This window comes from Phoca vitulina, unplaced genomic scaffold (assembly GCF_004348235.1).
Source record: "Phoca vitulina isolate PV1807 unplaced genomic scaffold, GSC_HSeal_1.0 scaffold25, whole genome shotgun sequence".
NCBI classification, from domain to species: domain Eukaryota; kingdom Metazoa; phylum Chordata; class Mammalia; order Carnivora; family Phocidae; genus Phoca; species Phoca vitulina.
In genome coordinates, this window is record NW_022589728.1 from 8,424,725 (window position 1) to 8,444,205 (window position 19,481).

General features: G+C 42.9%; 1 protein-coding gene across 2 annotated transcripts in view; it reads left to right on the forward strand.

Moving 5' to 3' along the window:
• XKR4 (XK related 4) overlaps positions 1–19,481 on the forward strand; it is a 435,155-nt gene that overhangs the window by 296,511 nt on the left and 119,163 nt on the right. The window lies entirely within an intron of this gene.

Here is a 19,481-nt window from a genome sequence, read left to right on the forward strand (position 1 = left end):
GCAAAGTATTAAGAATAGTTGAAGCTATGTGATGAATATGTAGACACTTATACTAGTCTTTCCACTTTGGTTTTGTTTGAATTTTTCCCTAGTAAAATATTAAGAAAACATCTTATTTTATGGTGCATATAAACCTTGGAGCAATTCGGCCCATTTGGCTATATGCAATAATCAGCCCAGTTATAGAGAACACCTACACCTGGCAATGAAGTCATGGTTGGCAGTCTTCAAGCTGGCTACTAGTTTCAGGTAAAAATCCAAAGCATAGAAGTTGGGTTGGTAATGAGAAACAAACATTCCTTTCAAAGAGATTGAGCTATCCTAATGCACCAACCATAAAATGTAGATACCTCCTTTTCCCAAGTGAATAAATAAGAACTAGAATTTTCTGTCCTTTCTCAAATCTTGAGATTGTGCCCATGAGCCTATCTGAGTAATTCCCTTTTGCCCAAGCAAGTTAGTCACCGCCTGGAGCATCTTCTGTCCTGCATACAGAATAATGCATTGCTGGCACAGTGAAGATTAAAACAAAGTAGACTGTCTTAGTCCCTTTGGTCTGCTGTGACAAAATACCACAGAATGGGTAGCTTATAGACAACAGAAACTTATTTCTCACAGTTCTAGAGGCTGGAAGTTCAAGATCAAGGCACAGGCATGGTCACATTCTCTGGTGAGGGTCCCCTTCCTGATTCATAGCCAGCCCATTCTGGCTGTGTTCTCACATGATAGAAGAGCCTAGGGAGCTCTCTGGAGCCTTTCTTATAAGGCAATAATCCCATTCATGGGGGCTCCACCCTCATGACCTAAGTACCTCCCAAAGGCCCTACCTTAAGCTAATACCATCACATAGAGCATTAGGTTTTCAACATATGGATTTAGCAGGAACACAAATATTCAGAACACAACACAGATCCTGACCATGAGGAATTTATTTTATTTAAGATTTATTTATTTATTTTTAGAGAGAGAGAGAAAGAGCTTGCATGCGTGGATGGTCATGCATGTGCACGAGTTGGGGGAAGGGCAGAGGGAGAAGGAGAGAGAGAATCTCCAGCAGACTCCCTGCTGATCGCAGAGTCCAATGTAGGCTAAATCTCATGACCCTAAGATCATGACCTGAACCAAAACCAAGAGTTGGATGCTCAACCGACTGAGCCACCCAGGAGCTGCTGACTATGAGGAATTTTAACTGGTAACATATAACAAATGTAAGAAATAGACATTAAAAAAGTGTCCTTTTCTTTATTTGGTAGCCAAGGTTATGGAAGGCAAGGCTTCTTTTCTTAAGCCTAAGAGAATCCCATTCTCAGCACCCTTCCAAGCAAAGAAAACCAACCTAACTTTTACATTCACTATTCATTTTAACTAGCTTCCCCTTCATTCAGTCTCCCTTGAATATGGACTGCATACTGTAAATACAAGAATGAAGACAGGGTTCATGCCGGCAAGATGTTTCCTGCCAAGTAACTATAGGAGGTGCTTACTATTTGAAGAAAACTGATACCAGAAAAGGACAAATTCAAATAGCTCTCATAAATAAGGGCCAAAACTTCCTAGAAAAGATAAAGATCTAAAACATTAAGTCTTGGGGCACCTGGGTGGCTCAGTCGGTAAAGCGTCTGCCTTCAGCTCAGGTCATGATCTCAGGGTCCTGGAATCGAGCCCCACATCAGGCTCTCTGCTCTACGGGGAGCCTGCTTCTCCCTCTCCCTCTGCCTGCTTCTCTGTGCATGCGCTCTCTCTCTCTCAGTCAAATAAACAAATAAAATCTTTAAAAGAATAAAATAAAATATTAAATCTTCATCTTACAAAATAAAACCAAACATCATGAAAATAAATTTGTTTCATTTTATTTTAACAAGACATAGTTTACATTTACACCATGCACCGATTCATAGAACAAAGTTACACGTGGTGCTGGAGGGTGTGGGCATAATCTTACCAAACAAATTACGTAACAGCATGCCATAATACCTTTCACTTCCTGTTTGACTTTCATAGCGGGATCATAAAGAGAGTTATAAGAACACACAGGTTCCACCAGCTTTCCCTTAAGCATCTCTTAATCAGTTCTCTTCAAATTATTCTCTCTAGAAACCCCTATCATGTCATTAATTATCATTTTTGATTTGCTATTCCTCAATTACCTAGTCTTCATTTGCTGACACGCATTTATCTTGCCCGTGATTCAGAATTCCCCAGCATCCGCTTCATCACCCTTCATCATGAAACTCCCTAGCTTTTCACCTTCACTTCATAATCTTTTTTGGATTTTGCCATCCAAAAATCAGCAAGACTGACCGAGAGATTCCACCAAAAGAGATGCTAGGATTAACCAGGGAGGCATGATTAAGGGGAGCTAATTGTATAATTGGTCAATTTATTAGTAATATTTTACTGCCCTATGAAGTGGTGTAGTTATGATGTGTTGGATAACGAGTACTGGGCTGATGAGCCCTCCCGGGGAAATCAAAGCCGAGGCGTGCAGCCTCTCCAGCTCAGGGAGGTATCACATCGCCTGAGGAGCTTTATGAGGTGATCTGAGGGCAAGGAAAGGAAAGTTAGGAATCACTGAGAAAGTTTCTCAGTTATAAGCATCTCTTTCCATGGAGTACCACCAAGGAACAGTGTGATAGATGAATGGGAGCTCCCGTTGGGCACATAAGGGCTCATGTTCTACTTCCATGGAGAAAGGAGTAGGTGAGCTAAATCTGCAAATATGAATGTGGTAGATCGTGAAGAGAATAGACAGGGAGAGGCTCCAGGCCAAGGAAGAGTGTGACCATGAAGTAGAAAAGTTCAGGTGTTTGAGAAATCCATAGCGGGATACCATGAGATCATGGGATTTGTGCCAGGGTGCAATCAATCAAGAGGCCAGGAAAGCAGGACAGGCTCCATCTTCTAGAATGAGCACATCTGGAAGGATAGAACAGGAGTTTGGAACTCATTTGGTAGCCAATGGGAATCCAGGGCAGGTTTTGGAGGGAAGCGTGGCCTGGCCCTTAGTGCTCCAAGGTAGTCACTTTTTGCTGGAGAAGCAGGAGATGAGGACAAAGACCCAGTCAGGATAGTTTGTAAACAGTATATTCAGATCAATCCTTCCTACCTCAGGTTTTTGCGGAAAGCATGCAGCACTGTAAGAATGTGATTTAAGGGGCAGTGGAGAAAACTGGCCTTCACAAAATATTTTCCCCCTGACCCTGATAGAGTGCTGACCATTTTTATATTACTCAATTCTTAAAGGATTCAAGGCCTCTTTTGAAATGCATGTGCTGTTTGGCTGGAGAAAATCCACAGCAGCAAATCTATACCTCATTTTCACTGGTTTATCACTTGGGCGAAGCAGATACCTTGCAAAAATTTTGTTGGGATAAAGGGCAGGGGGAAGGTCTCTTGCAAGGGATGAAATCAATGTTGTGGAAAATTTGGGGCAATTGGGGGTCAGTCTGAGAGCCTCAGCTGGCCAAAGGAAAGAGAGTAATGTCACCAGAGCCCCAGGGAGGAGAGAACAAGAACAGCACAGGCCATAAGCCTGGAGAAAGGTTTCACCTGCTTTACGGTCATCCGTAAGGCCAGCATCCGCCCCTGGTGCATCTTCACTCCTCACTCCTGGATATTGACTTTAGGGTGGTGACCAAAAGCAAAACTGAACCTGTTTTGTTAATTTTTTTAACAAGGACTATATCCTGAAAGCACATGTGTGTGTTCACATCCCCTTTCCAGCCATGGCTTTTTGAAATAAATTAGTGAAGTTTAACTGTGCTTCAATAACTATACTTCTGCTTTAAAGAATTGATGTGTATTTACTTTGGATTTTCCAGCTGTTACAGCAGGCTGAGTTGTACTCATGTCATTTGTAAGTGGAGCATAAAACTACTAAGAAGTCTCTTTGAATATATTTTCCACCATCTGACAATTACTATTGTTACCTTTTATTTTCAGTAGGGAGTAGTTTGCGTATTGCCAGCCACAAAACAGTATGAGATAAAGGAAATGTAGGTTAATTTTCAAATTCTGTCTTTTTGACGGTATTTCCCCATCATTTCTCTATGATTGGTTCACCTAATTCTGTGTCTGTGCATACAAAATGAGAAACAAGGCTATATTCTAGATAACTCAGAACAAAAGTAACTTTGTGCCTCAATTATCTTCTTAATTACAAAGGAAACATTTTTAGGAAGTGAATTGTGTGGACGTTCACTTAAACTCTGCCAGGCACTGCATGTCTGTAAATAACGCGGGTCGCACTTAAACTTTCTCTTGCCACAGTAATTCTTGGCTCTACTGGGTCATCTCCATGGAAAAGCCAGAGCCCTTTACATAGCTGCATTCAAAATGCTGTCAGCTCCCATCTCTGAGGAGTACGCTGACGCTAAAACAAGCATCTCTCTCTGTGGGGGGTTAGCTTGGGTTTGGAAACCTGTGACCTGAAAGTAAGAGGTAGCTGATGGACTGGCCAGGGAGAGCATGATCAATACTGTGGTTAGTGGGCTGTGACTTTGCCATTCTCAGGGCTGTGCCATTAATGAAACACTATTTTCTTCTCATCTCTGGAGACTCCTTCCTGCCATTCCACCCCACTACACACACATGCGTGCGCATACACACACATACCCCTTTCTCAAGCCCAGGAGTGATGCTGACGTCCCCCCACCTAGAGACTGGGCCAGCCACCCCACACCAGAGCTGCTGCAGAAAAGAAGGTGACAATGACTTCCACTGGCCACCACGTTCTTCTCCCTGCCCCTACTTGGCCAGATAAGGGAGCAAGTGAAAGCTGATCTGTGGCAGGAAGCTCCCTTTTCAGAGATTGTTTAGATTTGGTCCAGCACCGTCTTTCCACAGATGTCATTTTAAGTCTTTGTAAATTTCCGTATCAGTCCGAAATGGCATGCTGTGTAAAAATGCATCAGAAAACCTTTGTTCTTTGTTGTTTGGATTAAACAAATTAAAGCAAGTTGGCATCATGATGAAAGAACATACAGTGGAAGTGGTGGAGGATGGGGTGTAATCTTTGCTTGGATATGAGGACTCTAGGGCTGTAGGCAAACCACTCTGGGCTTCATCTTTCAAATGAAGACACTGGGAAAAATACCTAGCATCATATAACCATCAAGAGGAGACAAGAAACTAGAAATGAGTGAAAAGACAAGGTGGTAAGGAAGTAGGGTTTGTTGGCAACCTGAAGACATTTATATTTAAAATTTTAAGGCCAAGTAAAACTTGTTGGAAAATTCACTGAAGGGCAGCCAGGGCGACCCTTTCATGAGAGGGTCTTAAAGCTTCTTGTTGCCTTCAAATATTATGATCTGAAAAAAATAATGTTTTGGTGTATTTGAGGCTTAATAGAAACAGTAACTCTTTTCAATAAAAGTTCATGCACCTTTGAGTTTCACAATAAATTTAAAATTTTATTACGCATCATGGCAATACTTTAGTACAAAAAAGCACTATATTTCCCATTCCTTGGGTTTTCTAGAATTGGTAAGTTACTGGTTTGTTGTCTTGGTTTACCTCAAGGAAAGAGATTTATTCAGAGTAGAATTGGAGTCTGCTTTGTGTCCCTGACTTCATAGTAGTGAACTTGGACTTCCCACAACATGTATCCTAACAGGACTCTCTCATAGCCACTTCAGACTTTCAAGGCCTAGCATTTTCTACACCCATTATTGTCCATGTGTATGGAAGATGGATGTCTGACATGGAAGGAGGCAGAAAGAACTAAAGGGAAAAAGATACGATTCAGCCTAAAGTACAAATAGCATTTATAGCCACTTTTTCTGGAACAAGTCAGTAGCTACACAATAGGTTTGCAAGTTAACTTCTTCCCAATGATAGCTCTTACGTTACAGGTTCACTCTGTGAACAGAATAGGCCCTGTAGTCTTGATTTTTACCTGATTTTATTAAACCTCTCTTGCTATTTCTGTCTGTCATTTAAAAATGCATGTTCTTATTCCCACGCCCACCCTTAAAATGTGTAGAAATGCACTTGAGACCTTGAGATCTTAGAATCAGGGCACAGACAGGAATCCAAATATGTAATCCCAGTTGTCCTTGAGAAGGAAATTGTTCACACTGTTGTCTAACATGGGTGCTCTTTCCTGTCAATCTACCTGGGAGCAGGGAGCTTGACTGGTTGACAGCCACGGGCCCATCAGAAGGATGGTAACTTCTTCCTGGGCAGAGGGCTGGGAAAGCAGAGTGAACACAAGAACAGAAGAGAGAGGGAGAAGCCTAAGGAGCCATGGCGAGGCTGTAAGGATATAAAGCACAAACCTGTCAAGACAGGAGCAGCCCAGCACACACAGGGTTCTCGGAGGGGGACATCAAAGAGGTTTGGTGTCTCCAGTTTACTCCTACCCTGTTGGGTTTTCCCATTGTCGCACACCTACCAAGCATATGCTAGGCTCTCATAAAAACTCACACTTGGGGACAGTTAAGACTTCATCTGTACCTTTGTCCTTGGCACAGTTCAGATAGGCTGGAAGTCTCAAACACCTATAAACACTGAAAGAAAGTGAAGAGGAAATAATTTCAGAGAATACAGCCAACCCATAGGTCAGCTTTCCAAATTACAGGTTTCAGATCCTGAAGGAACCAATAGGAGCAGCAAAGAACTTTCCTAGACCTGAATTCTCTAGCCCGTGACAGGCTGCCTCAAATTTTCATCCCACTCCTTAGATTCAGCCACTGGCATCTTGTTTCCCATCCTGTAGAAGTGACCGGCCTGATATCATTTCTTTAAGAAATGGTAAAAAAAAAAAAAAAGAAAAGAAAAGAAAAAGAAATCTAGTTCAGACCTAGATTTCCCACACTTCCCCAATTCCAGTTTCTGATATCCTATTCATAACTGAGTTTCAACTCGATGCACCTCCAAAACCTTTAATTTCTCCCTAATCCCAGTTATCAGCTATACACTTCTCTGGAATCTCCTGTGAAAACACCCAAATGAGACCCCAGCCATAGGCTCATGAAAGTGTGCTCTTAAAACTTCTTCTAAATCAAGGTCACAATATGAAAATATATAATATTGTTATGCAATGATTCTTAAATTTGGGAAATCTAAAAACCATCATAGGGCCTTGTAAATACACCTCCCCACCATGATCATTCTGATGCAGCTTGTCTGAGGTAGATCACTAAACCACACTTGGAGAAATGTCACCTTAATGATACAGGGACCATGAGGCACACACAGTACCTGTGGGGTCATTTTCTCTTTGAGGTCATGAGACAAGGCCAAAGGAAGCAGCCCTGCTGGATGTTCCTGGGGATCAGAGCAGGGTTGAAGCAGAGGGACAACAGTAACACAGATGAGGATCCACAGCCAAGTCAGATTCTCCCCACGCTTCCAAATCCTTGGTCTATCCAAATCCGGAGAAGTTTCCTTTCCACCAGTGAAGCAAAAGATCCAGAGTTCTGCAAGCTGGGTGAGCTATGGTTTCCTGAACAAAATAGAACTTGGATGTATTCGCATATTGCTTTCTAAACCTGCAGTAATCGTGCCTTGCATTTCCCATTCAACATTGTGTTCCCAAGGTTGCCTGCCTATGTGCTGAGCTATTTTGTGAGGGTCTTGTGAGACCCTCTCTTCAAGGTGACTGGTGAAGGCCTGAGCACCATGTGGAATCGCCCAGAGAAAGACTTGGAGAACACAGTCTTAAAGGCAGACAGCGGAGGACACAGTGGGTGATGCAGCAACCCAGCCTCACACACCGAGCTCCCAAACCGCGGGCTCACGGCTACTGTGCCTTTCCATGCAGGTAGGCACTTGATTAGATCCGTGCCTGGTATCTGCCCCAGGAAAGCACAGGATCTGCATGAGCAGCTGAGGACCAGGGGCCACCTGCAGAGACGCGGGAAGCATCATGGATGCTCTACTCCCCACCTATTGTAGGCGTCCATTAGATGCTTTGCGCTCCACTTGATCCACCTGCAGCTGAGAGGCTATACCAGCTGAGCTGGCATTTATTGTGGCCATCCTGAGGGCGGCTCCCTTTGCAAGTGAAATAGTCCATCTCCTACCATCTGGTATCCCAAAGCACAGAGTGAGCAGGCTTTTTGTTATCGGGACCACTTTATACTCTCTAACATTACTGAGGAACCCCAAAAGGTCTTTGTCTGTGGGATATATATATATATTATTTTAGAAATTAAAATTGAGAACAATTTTAAATGTACATGTATTAATTAATAATGAACAATAATAAAATTAATATTACATGTTGACAAAAATAGTCTATCTCATGAAACATGACATTAGGATTTAAAACAAAAAAGCTAATGGAGATGACATTGTTTTACATGTTTGCAAATCTCTTAGATGTCTGGCTAATAGATTCTTACGTCTTCTTCTGTATTCAATCTGTTGCAGTATCACCATGTAGCCTCTAGAAAACTCTACTGGATAACTCATGAGAAGAATGGAAAATGTCTTAGTGTTATTTTGAAAACAGCTTTTAACCTCAAAGACCTCCTGGAAGGGCATCAGGGCCCCAAGGGGTCTCCGGACCATGCTTTAAGAATCACTGTACTCCGGCACACCCTTCTGCGTGGGGAGTGGAGGTTGGGTCTACCCTATGAAGCTCCCCTGGCTGTGTTGCTCTGGAACTCCCTTCACCAAAGCAAGCCGGTCACTTAGACCATGAACTATTGTGCATATAGGTCTTAGAAACCTTGCCTTAAGGATCTCAAGGTTAAGGCTTCCTCTAAGGAGGAGATGATTTCTCATTTGCTGATGTGGGCCCAAAAGAGTAACATGGTGCTCATGGTACTCTAAGAAGGCTGTGCTTCTTAGAAAGTGGGGTCCCACACCGTGAGAGACCATGCACAGGTCCACCCATACCAGATTGACCCAGCCATAAGACCCAACCTCCAAATAACAATTTCCGCCCCTTGCATTCAAAATGATGAGAGGCATTTACTACAAAGTGCTGCTTTTAATTTTCGCTGTGAAAATATGAACCTTCATAAGTCATGAGGCGAGACAGCAGGCAGCACCTGCTTTTTCCCTTCAGTGGGGTGAGGAGAGTCAGGTAGCATTCAGGATAATGATCATCAAACTGAAGCTTCAAGCAAAGAAAGCAGACAGGGCCCAGAGTCAGGTTAACAAGCTGGAGCCAGATGAATGGAGGTGAGGACCCAGAAGAGAAATTCAGCAGACGAGAAGGGAGGCTAGTCCGGCCAGTCAGACTCAGGTGGCCCAGTCAAGGTCAGGAAAACAGACCCCTCCTGCTTAGCGCAAGGTCAGGAGCATCACAAATGAGAATTAGAAAGGGTAAGGGCAGGCCTGGGCTTGGCTTCTATCCTAAAACGCTATGTTGGCATCTAGAGGCTTCTCAGATATCAAGGTGCTGATTTGCTGGTTGTGGCCCCTGAGGCCATATGGCGCCCCTACAGAATATATTGAACATCATTTTTATAATAGGATATTTTTTCTTTATATTCAGCTTTTTTAGTATAAATTTTATTCATGTTTTAAAATAAGATTTCATATCAGCTTTGAGCATTTCAAGATTCCTATGTATATCTTTTTTGAAGTACAGTTTCCATTAACTTTGCAAAATTTGCCTTTAAGATCCAAAAAGATCTCTTATCTATTATTTGGGCTTTTAATAGTTGTCTTAACTTTTTAACATTTTCTGGCTTTATAGCTAGGCTGCTTATGTGAGAACAATTTATAATTTAAGTAAGATAAGTAAATTAGAGGTGACTTGTTCAAACTATGAACAACCGCCAGTGAGGGACAAATAAAAAATAAATAGACTTACTTTAGAAAAATGTCACCCTGTCACAGACAAGCATTAGCCTTTTGGCAGTTAGCCATCACTTTATGGCCAGCAATTAAGTAATTAAAAGGTTGAGTTTCCATTGGTCTCACCACCATGTATGACTCTGGCAAGTCTGTACGGAGTGTGCATTATAACAAAACCATGGAGGTCAAGTTGCTTTTTGAGACCCATCTTCTGAGGGCTCACAACAGACTCTATACCAGGGTTTCCACCTAGCCTCTCCCCTACCATCTTTCTTCTTTCTCTCTCTCTTCTCCTGCCTCTCTCCCTTGCTCATCCATAAAACATATAGTAAGCACCATTAGGTCATTAGGAACTCTGGTTTTGTTCCCCCAAGTGAAAAGCTGTATGGGGTTCACTGCAGAGGCCTGGCAAGTGTCCCATCTCAGAAGTTAGAGACTGCCCACGCCCACCTAGCTGCTCTGCTCCCCCCTGGATGTCAACACCACCCTTTATTACTCACTCTTCCAGGGCCCCTTGATGCCCTTGACCCAGCCTGCTGCAGGCTTGAAGAAAGAGAAGAGCACAGAGTAGTCCCTGGAGTCGTTTCTGAAAGAGTGTATAGGAATGTTTGTGTGTGTGTGTATGTATACTTGATTACCTTAAACTATGTTTTATAGTATCTTTATATTATTTCAAAATATTAACACTCTTTCTATTGGTAGTTATTAACTTTAGGATGGTTAAATGATATATATGTAGAAATTGATATAGAGAGATGATGGGTAGATAAATGATAAGTGATAGATGATGATAGATAGATAGATGATAGAATAGATAGATAGATAATAGATAGATGATAGGTAGATAGATAGATAGATACATGCATGCATACATACATAATACATATTTAGAGCACAATCCCTTTGTTCCATGATTAGAGACCAGAGAAATTAACCTGAAGTCCTATTTAGCAACCATAATGAACAGCAAACCCTGTTGTCTTCTGTCTTGTGTAGAGTCATTCCCCAGGAGCTTTCTGCCTGAAGAAAGATGAAGTAAACACACATTCATTTCCATGCTAACTACAGAAATGCCTCCGTGTCCATTTATCTTCCTAATCCTGTCGTTATTTTAAATTTTGCCATTAAAACACAACAAGCTACACATTTCATTGGCCTGAACTGCCTCAGTCCAAGCACAACTCATTTCTCAACAGTAAGGCTTTGACCAAAGCTCTTAATATATACAGCTCTTTATTCCTGCCTGTCTTGCTGGCTGCACTGTAGATGAGGGGGGAAAAGTAGATATCTAGGGGGAAAAAGAATGGCAATAACTCTTGCAAGCCATTCACCTGCTAATCATGGCAGAGAATAAACTGTGTTTGGATCCACTTCACTCAAGGGCTATATTAATGCCTTCTTGCCTTCCTGCTTCACAAAGCGACAAGCACAAATTACATCTTTGATGCCGTGTTGTGCTGTGGCTTTATGCAATTTGACATCTTCACAAAATCTCTGTCTTTCCACAACGAAAAAAATGTCTGTTACAATTTGTGCAAGAATTTGATGCCTTAATACACTGGGTGATTTAGACGTTTTTTTTAGAGCCTTTCTCTGCTTTGTGAGAAGGAAGAGCTGTTTGCCTGAAATACCAGTGGTATTCTGGTTTTCCTGATACTCTCCGGACCACGGGAGAAACCCCCTGATCCTCTTTTGAAGTCAAGCTGTCACTGTTGTAATGGTCAGATCCGACGTGTGTAGCTGTGAATTAGTCTCGACAGCCCGGCGGGGCAAGCCAAGAGAGGGGTAAGAGGAAGGACAAGGGAGCTTAATCATAGGAAGCAGTAAAGCCATTGCCCGTGCTGGGATTTGCCCCCTGAAAAAGTTGAAATTACCATTATGATGGCAACTGTCATCAGGAAGGCACAGCTAGCTGACTCTGCTATTTGCTTCCTGAAACTTACAAGTCCTTTTTTTATGGTAAGGAGAGCTGAAAGATGTCAGCAGGTCATTGCCTCCTTGCTTCCAAGATGCCATCAATTATGTAGCAACAAGTTAAGAGGGAAAAGCTTTATGACTCATGACTTGTAAAGCATTTGACTCTGGGAAGGACTCAGCAGGCCCTGATGAGCTAGCGAGGAATCCACAGAAGGTGCTGATGGCCCACACACTCTTCATGCTCTTCTGTTCCCAAATCCTTTCATTTTGGATTATGGTTATTCCAGAATATTTGGACGAGGAGGTGGGTTCAGAGGCACAATCTTAGTCACAATCTTAGTCCAAGAACAGTATGACTTATTCAAAATGGAGTCATTTTACAATAATAATGGCACTGCTGCCACTTCCATGGTGTGTCCTGAGGGCCTTCGCTGAAGGAGAGCATGTACAGTGGAAATAGACATTTACTACTTCGTGGCAGGTGTCTTTCTTTCTAAGTGAACCCTTCCATTCGTATCCAGGACTGACCAGAATCTGGACCCCACAACATGAATACCATCACAGCCATGTGGTTCTGAACTATAATTAAAACACACATGGATTTTATGGTTTTAACGAATTTGCAATTGATCAGCTGTGCCTCGATTCAGCAATGAGATGTTGCCTCTGGGTGTAGGACATCTGGTTGGAGTCATGACCTTTGGATAGGATTTACTAGATAGTAAATAAGACTTGTAGAATTGATTTAACTAGTACTGTAATGCAGACAATCAAATGCTTCCCTGATTGTATCTTTTCTTCCAGCCTCTGGATTTGGTACTGAAAATAATGATAAAAAAAACAGTAGTCACTACCACTTCTGGGCATTACCTGTACAGACACGGTACCCAGAACTGCACATGCATCCCTCAGTCCTCGCAGACCCTCTCTGAGACAGTGCTGATACCATCTCATTGTGCAGATGAGAGCGAGACCCATGGTGGCACAACTTACATATATATATGTATATATATGTATATATCTCCAACTCAGAGAGGGACCCCAGAACTAAATCTTACCTACTTTCTGCTCTCCTGCTCAGGAACTTCTGTCAGCATGTGTGCCAACAAGCATTCAATCCCAGCCCCATCTTTTATGAGCATTGTGATTTGGGGCAAATTATTCAATACTTCTGAAGCTAATTTGCCCCAGCTGTAAAATGGGGACCACAATACCTACCCAGTGTTAGAAGGGTGAAATGGGAAGTATAGAGTGTAATATGGTATCTGATTTATATAAATCGCTCAATGTCTATTGAGGGAATAAATGAGAGAATGAATGAATGAGCCTCGGATTACTAATTCCTGTTCCTTTTTCAGAGAGTCAGTAAATATAGAGGGCAGGGATGAAGACATGGAATCATTTTGACCAAAATATTCAATAAGGACTTTGTTGGAAATACACAAATAGCTTAGAGTAGTTCTTAGTCAAAAAGGATTCACATCTTTTTTGTATTTGCCCATGTCCAAAATTCTGGAGCCAGAAAACCAGAGAGATGACAAAATGCAGTTATCCTTCTCTTGGCTTCTCTGGCCTGGAAACACTTTCATCACCACTGATCAAGTGTTCCCAGGAGGTCCAGGGGTGTCTGCAGCACCCCCAAGTAGAAAGACTTCAAGCCATGGGGAGCCTGAAAGGCATGGGTCACTTTTGACACCCTCCCTACATGGGCCACAGTCAGAAAAGACCACAAGTGGTCAGTGTCACGTGAACAGGACTTGGACTTTTAAAAAGCGTTCAGGTCCTGGTGAGGGGTAGAAGGAGTCTCCAGGGAAAATGGGAAAGTGTCAGGATTCCAGGTGAGCTTTTGATATTCATCCCCTTAAACCATCACCATGTGAAAAGAGGAAAAGGAACTCCAGGCATCTGATTATGGGGTTATAATGGTCATTAAAATGATTTTCAAAGTCCCACTTGAGAATTAGTAACTTAGAATAGTTTCAGTGTCACCTATAGTCCCATCGTCATCAGCTATCAGCCTTAGTCTCATGGACCCTGTCTCATGTCCTTGGGTCTGCTGATCTGAGAGGCAGCATCTGAGCGTGGTGTAGAGTGGGCCTTCAGGGAAAAAGCACCTGGGTTCAAATCCCAGCTCCATCTCTTACTTCCTGTGTCCCTGGGTAAGTTTCTGAGTCTTTATGAGACTTAGTTTCCTTTTTTGCAAAATGAGTTTTAAAATCTCCTCTTCCAGGGCTCTTGTCAGGACTAAGCCGGATAACGTACGGAGTGCCAGGCACCAGCAGGTGCTCGAGAAGCTCCTAAGAAGTTCCTAAGGAGATCAAGCACCACATGGGCTGCTTCTTCTTTTGAAATACTTTAGTCAAAAGGTCTCATTTGATTTTGTTTAATATGGGATTTTTAGTTTTATTGTTGCTTTCACACTTTCATAAAATAGTATCATTTTGCCCATTCTTTCCTAAAAGACAAAAAGAGACCAAGAAAATGCTTGGGTGGGACCTTGGAAATAGGGCCAACAGATTCCATTTCCTAATATATTTATTCACTGTCCATATGTAGCTAACCTGAAGACATGATACCAATATTCAAGAGCATCCCCACTACTTGCCCAGATTAGTGGCTTAGTAAGTGAAGCCATGAATGAGCAAGCACTTACTTCAGTAGCAAGCCAAGATAGAGTTCAATCGATACGGATGCTCCAATACGTATCCACAAATGTAGTCCTTAGCCCTGTTGTAAACTCCCTATTACATTATTGAGTGTAGGGAGAAAGCAGGTAATTAGTAGAAAAAAGATGAGTGGTAAAAAACAAAACAAAACAAAAAAAACAGCCTTCAGTTCAGATAAAACACTTTTCGAGGGCCAGGTATCCACCACAAGCTTTTTTATGTCATTTAATCCTCATAGCAACCCTGGGAAATTAACGTTATCATCCCAAATTTTCATCCAATGAAAATGATGCCCAGAAAAGTGGAGGGGTTTGCCCAAATGTACACTGCTGGCAAATGGCAGACCCAAGTCACATAGGAAATGAAAGAGAAAGATGAGTTAATGAAAAAAAAAAATGCTGGCTCAGAAGTTAGTGGCCCTGGCTTTGCTATGCACTACTTCTATGTAATGTCTCAGAACATGGCCCAGGGGACTGCAGCAGGATGGGGAAGACAAGGTATAGGGCAGGACCCCAAGGACAGCCCCTCCCAGTGGGAGAAGCAAACAGCCACAAGAGGGGCCAGAAGTCCAGGGCATCAGGCAGAAGTGCCACCAGAGGATGTGGACACAAGGGTCCTGAGAGAGCCCTGAGGTCTCCTGACAGGTGGACAAAGTTTGGCTGCTGGGAAACAAGCAGTCCAAACTCCCAGCCTGTGGGAAGGAGACAGGACGCCAGGCACTGACCAAAACCCAAAGATAGAGCTGGTGCAGCCAGAGATGGGGGAAAAGCAGGTTCTGGTGTCCAGGAGAGACTAAGATACTAGACATAGGATCCAGATGGAAACTGAGGCACCAAAACTGGGCCTACTCTCAGGAAGAGGCCCAAGCTACGCATCATCTCAGACCTGGCAGCCAGTGTGAGTGACCTGGCTGCTAGAGTTTGTCAAAGGTCTCCTGCCCAAGTCAAGTTTCCCCATCAGGAGTGGGACTGAGCCTGGGGGAGGAGGTGAGAAGAAATTTCGACTATGGGAGCTGGGGGCTTTTACAGGTGCTGCCCAGAAATTCTCTGACCATAGGACTTTGGGTAAGTCATTTAGCCAGAGTGAGCTTCAGTCAGTAAAAAGAAGGGGTAGAGCATGGTTTCCACAGTTCCTTCCAGTTTTGTTTTGTTAAAGATTGTATTTATTTTTTTGACAGAGAGAGAGCACAAGTAGACAGAGCAGTAGGCAGAGGGAGAGGGAGAAGCAGGCTTCCCAATGAGCAGAGAGCCTGATGCGGGGCTCAATCCCAGGATCCCGGGATCATGACCTGAGTTGAAGGCAGACACTCAACTGACTGAGCCACCCAGGTGCCCCAGTTCTTTCTGGTTTTAAGTCTCCGGGTGTATAATGTCATGAATCAACAAGAATAGATACTGAAACATGATTTGTCTGGAGAGGTCAATGGAACATAAAACAAAAGTTCGGGTTGTTTTGAGGCTGTGTAACCTACGGTATTTAATTTCAGGAAAACCTGTACTTTTGATTTGCTCAGCTACAAATTGGGGATCAAGGGATGAGTTCTTTAAGCATGCTAAAGTGATTTAAACAAAGTAAAGCAGCCAAATGCTTAGAAGATATACAAAATATAAATAATGGAAATAATGGAAATCTACGATCGTGGGATCTCTTTAAAAAGAAAAAAAAAAATCCTGCAGGAGCCAAATAAATAGTTTCCTTCAGTCCCAACAGCCAAAGAGAACAGAGGGTAAGGAAATTCTGATTGCTGAGAAGTGGAGAAAGCACAGCTGCCGAAGAAACTAAAACTTAAATACTTTTGCTGCAGTAGCTTTTCTGCCTTTAATCTTTTTAATTGACTGCTCCCAGCTACATTGAAACACATCTTCATCTGTTTGAAATAAATTGTGTTGAGCAGCCTGACTGGATCTGGGAGATGATGGAGAATTGCTTTATTTCTGGTTGCCATGCTAGTTGACTCCTCTCTATCATTTGTCTTTAAAAAAATAATACGGACTTTTGAAATGGAAATTGTCAGAGTTCTCTTTCTTGAAGGTCTCTCTTCCCATGTCTTGACTCAGCCTCCTTCTAGGAGCATCTTTCAGATTCCCAGAGCCAAGGGACATGGGTCTTCAGTTTCCTGGTTCCCCCCTCGCCAAGGTCTCCTCTGCAGCCCCCTGGGGGAGGTCCTGCTCCACTACCTTCCTTGCCCCTCCACCCATGGTAGGGATTTTGCCAAGCATCTCTACACTAATGACTCCAGCCCTGATCTCTTCCTGGGCTCCGAGCCCCCACTTTGGGTATTTCCACATAGGTGAGCTGCAGAACTCTCACATATGCACAAGAACCAAGGCTGTCACTGGGGTCACAATCCCCAGCCCCAAAGCACCTCCCGCCACCTCTCCTTCCTAGGTCTCCCTGTCTTAGCCAAGGTTTCTCCAGCCAGGCTGGTAACTGGGGCTCTTCCCGTATGTGTGTAAGCCATCACCAGGCCTTCCAGTTCATGACTCTGCCTCTCCTCATGTCCATGTCCACCTGTCCCTGCTCTACTTTAGCCTTTCCCACCTCTCACCCGGACCCTGATAGGCCTCCCTGTCTGATCTCCAACTTGAATCCAACTACTAACACCTAAAACACAGCATGGCTCAAGGCATTCTTCTCTAAAATTTAAAGTTGATACCTATGGTCTGCAGGATAAAATCCACATCATTGCTTTGGATTCAAACCCACTCATGCCCTTGTTCCACGTTGTATTCCAGGTCGTTCTCCTACCCTAGGCCTCCACAGAGTATACACGCTCCTGGTGTGCTGAGCATTCCCATTCCTGAGACACAACGCACCCCTCCAGGTCTTTGTGTCTTGGTCCATCCTCTGCTCATGCCTCAGCCAGCAATACCCTGAGTCAGAACCAACTTTTTCTCCCTTGTGCTCCAGCATCATGTTGCCTTTACCACTATCTAGCAATTATTTAATTTTATCTCATACTGAATATTAGCTGTTTGCATCCCCAATGAGACTAGAAGTTTCTTCAGTGCCATCTTCAAGGAGACTGCAAGTTTCTTGTATCCTGGGTGGTGGTTAAGAAGCCAGGCTCTGGAGAAGGACCACTGGATCTGGATCATTGGACAAATGTCCTAAGAACTTTCACATCACTTTCCTGATGTGTAAGATGAGGATCAGAACTGATTCTACCTCCTCAGATTCTTGGGAGGACTGAATGTCACAATATATGTAAAGTGCTTAGCACAGAGCCTGGCATAATACATGTTCCATAAATGTGTGCTTTGATTTTTTTTATTGTTATTATTCCTCCATTTTGTACCCAGAATAGTAGAAAAGCACTCAGTAAGTTTTTAGAATTGGAATTCTTCCAGGAAAAAATTGTTCAATCTGGGGACTCAGACAATCTAAGAGTGTTGTGGAGTTAGAATACCTCTACTAGCTCTTGGTCAGTGGACCACTTGCCGATCTAACACTGTGTGCGAAATGGAAGAGCAAGCTAGAAACTGAAGACCCATGTCCCTTGGCTCTGGGAATGAGGTCAACCTCCTGAAATAGGTCAGCATTCTCCTCCCTTTCCCTGACAGTCAGTGACTGTCTTCAAGCCGGGTGACATGGAATATGATAAGGAGTACTGCCAACCCATTACCAGTGTCATGAAATGGCCCAGGTGCAGTAACAGTCAATCACAGTGGGTGCCCAAGTCCCCCAGTCCCAGAACTGCCTGATGACTCTCAGGCTGCACTCATCCATGAAGGACAGCGACAAGACATGTCAGCTCATGGACATGGAAGGAGCTTCCCTGAAAAGCCTGCTTCCCTGGAAGATGCTCATCTTAGGAGATTCACATTTAGTCTCCCAAAAACCAGGTAGAGAGGCTCCTCGGGAAACCTTTTTGAAGCAGTTGAACAATCTCACCAGGGCTCTAGACTGTAGGAAGCTCTCAGATCTGTGGCTGGCAGTCAGAAAGGGGCAGCAGGGCAGTTCATGGGAGTTACGCATAAATCCCTTGACCAGTCACTGAGAAGTAGAAAACAAATAGAAGCTGGTGCCAGGTGATTCGTGGACGGAGTTCTGAACCAGCTCTCTAGCAAGCTCTGGCATTCATCGATCAACCATGAAAACAAGAAATCACCTCTCAATGAATTTGAGATAGGAAGGGCAACACATGTTTCCCAAAGTCCTTTTCATGGCCAAAGTTATCTTTCTATACCCTGAGATCCCAGTCCCTAGTTCCCCGCTAAGTAAAAGGGGAAATAATGACCTCTCTTATTTTAAAAAATGAAAAATCCATGAAGTTCTAATGGCAGAGCCAGGACTAATACCCAGGGCCCTGATTTCTGGTCCATTTGTTTGCAACATTTGTACCAGATGTCCTTTGTTCACCCAATGCATGCTGTCCCCTTCCTTCACTCACAAGGGACCATGTGACACAGATGAAATTGAAACATTTTAAGCTCTCAAAAAATTCATTTGGAGAAAGATATTTGAAACAATTGAAACAAAGAGTCATTGAGTTCCTTGTCCCTAGTCAGCCTGATTTGAATGGGAGAATCTTGGCTCAGGAAGAACCAACCGTGTTAAGGATGTGAGAAGACTCTGGAACACTTCTGTTGCCACCATGCACACACAGCTCCTGAAGAAACTGACCAAAGCTGGATGAACCAATGACTTCCTGCTATTTCTGCTGCACAGCCGAAGGAGGAGAATCATTTGTCTTTTAAGGTGGCCTAGGAGACACAAAAGAAATTTCTGAAATTGTCTAATGTGGCTTTGATGAGAAAGTAATTAAGCCACCAGCAGAACTCTCCTCATGTTTGAGTTAGATAACAAAGTCATTGACAGTGATGGTCTAAGCAGAAGGGCAGGAATCAGAAGACAGATGAAACCAGATTCATCCTGGGTCATTTTATTGGCATTTCCAGCTCCTCTAGGTAGTCATATTTAGTCCAAAATCATATGTATATATCATATAATACATATATATTATAAATTGTATATATATTATATACATATAATATGCATACTATATATAGAATATGTATATATATTAACATATAATATTATAAATAATCATATATATGACATTATTTTACTAATTGTTTCCTCTTTATGTGAGAAGAAATGAAGATAAAAGTCAGTTGCTATATTGATCCTGTGACAATG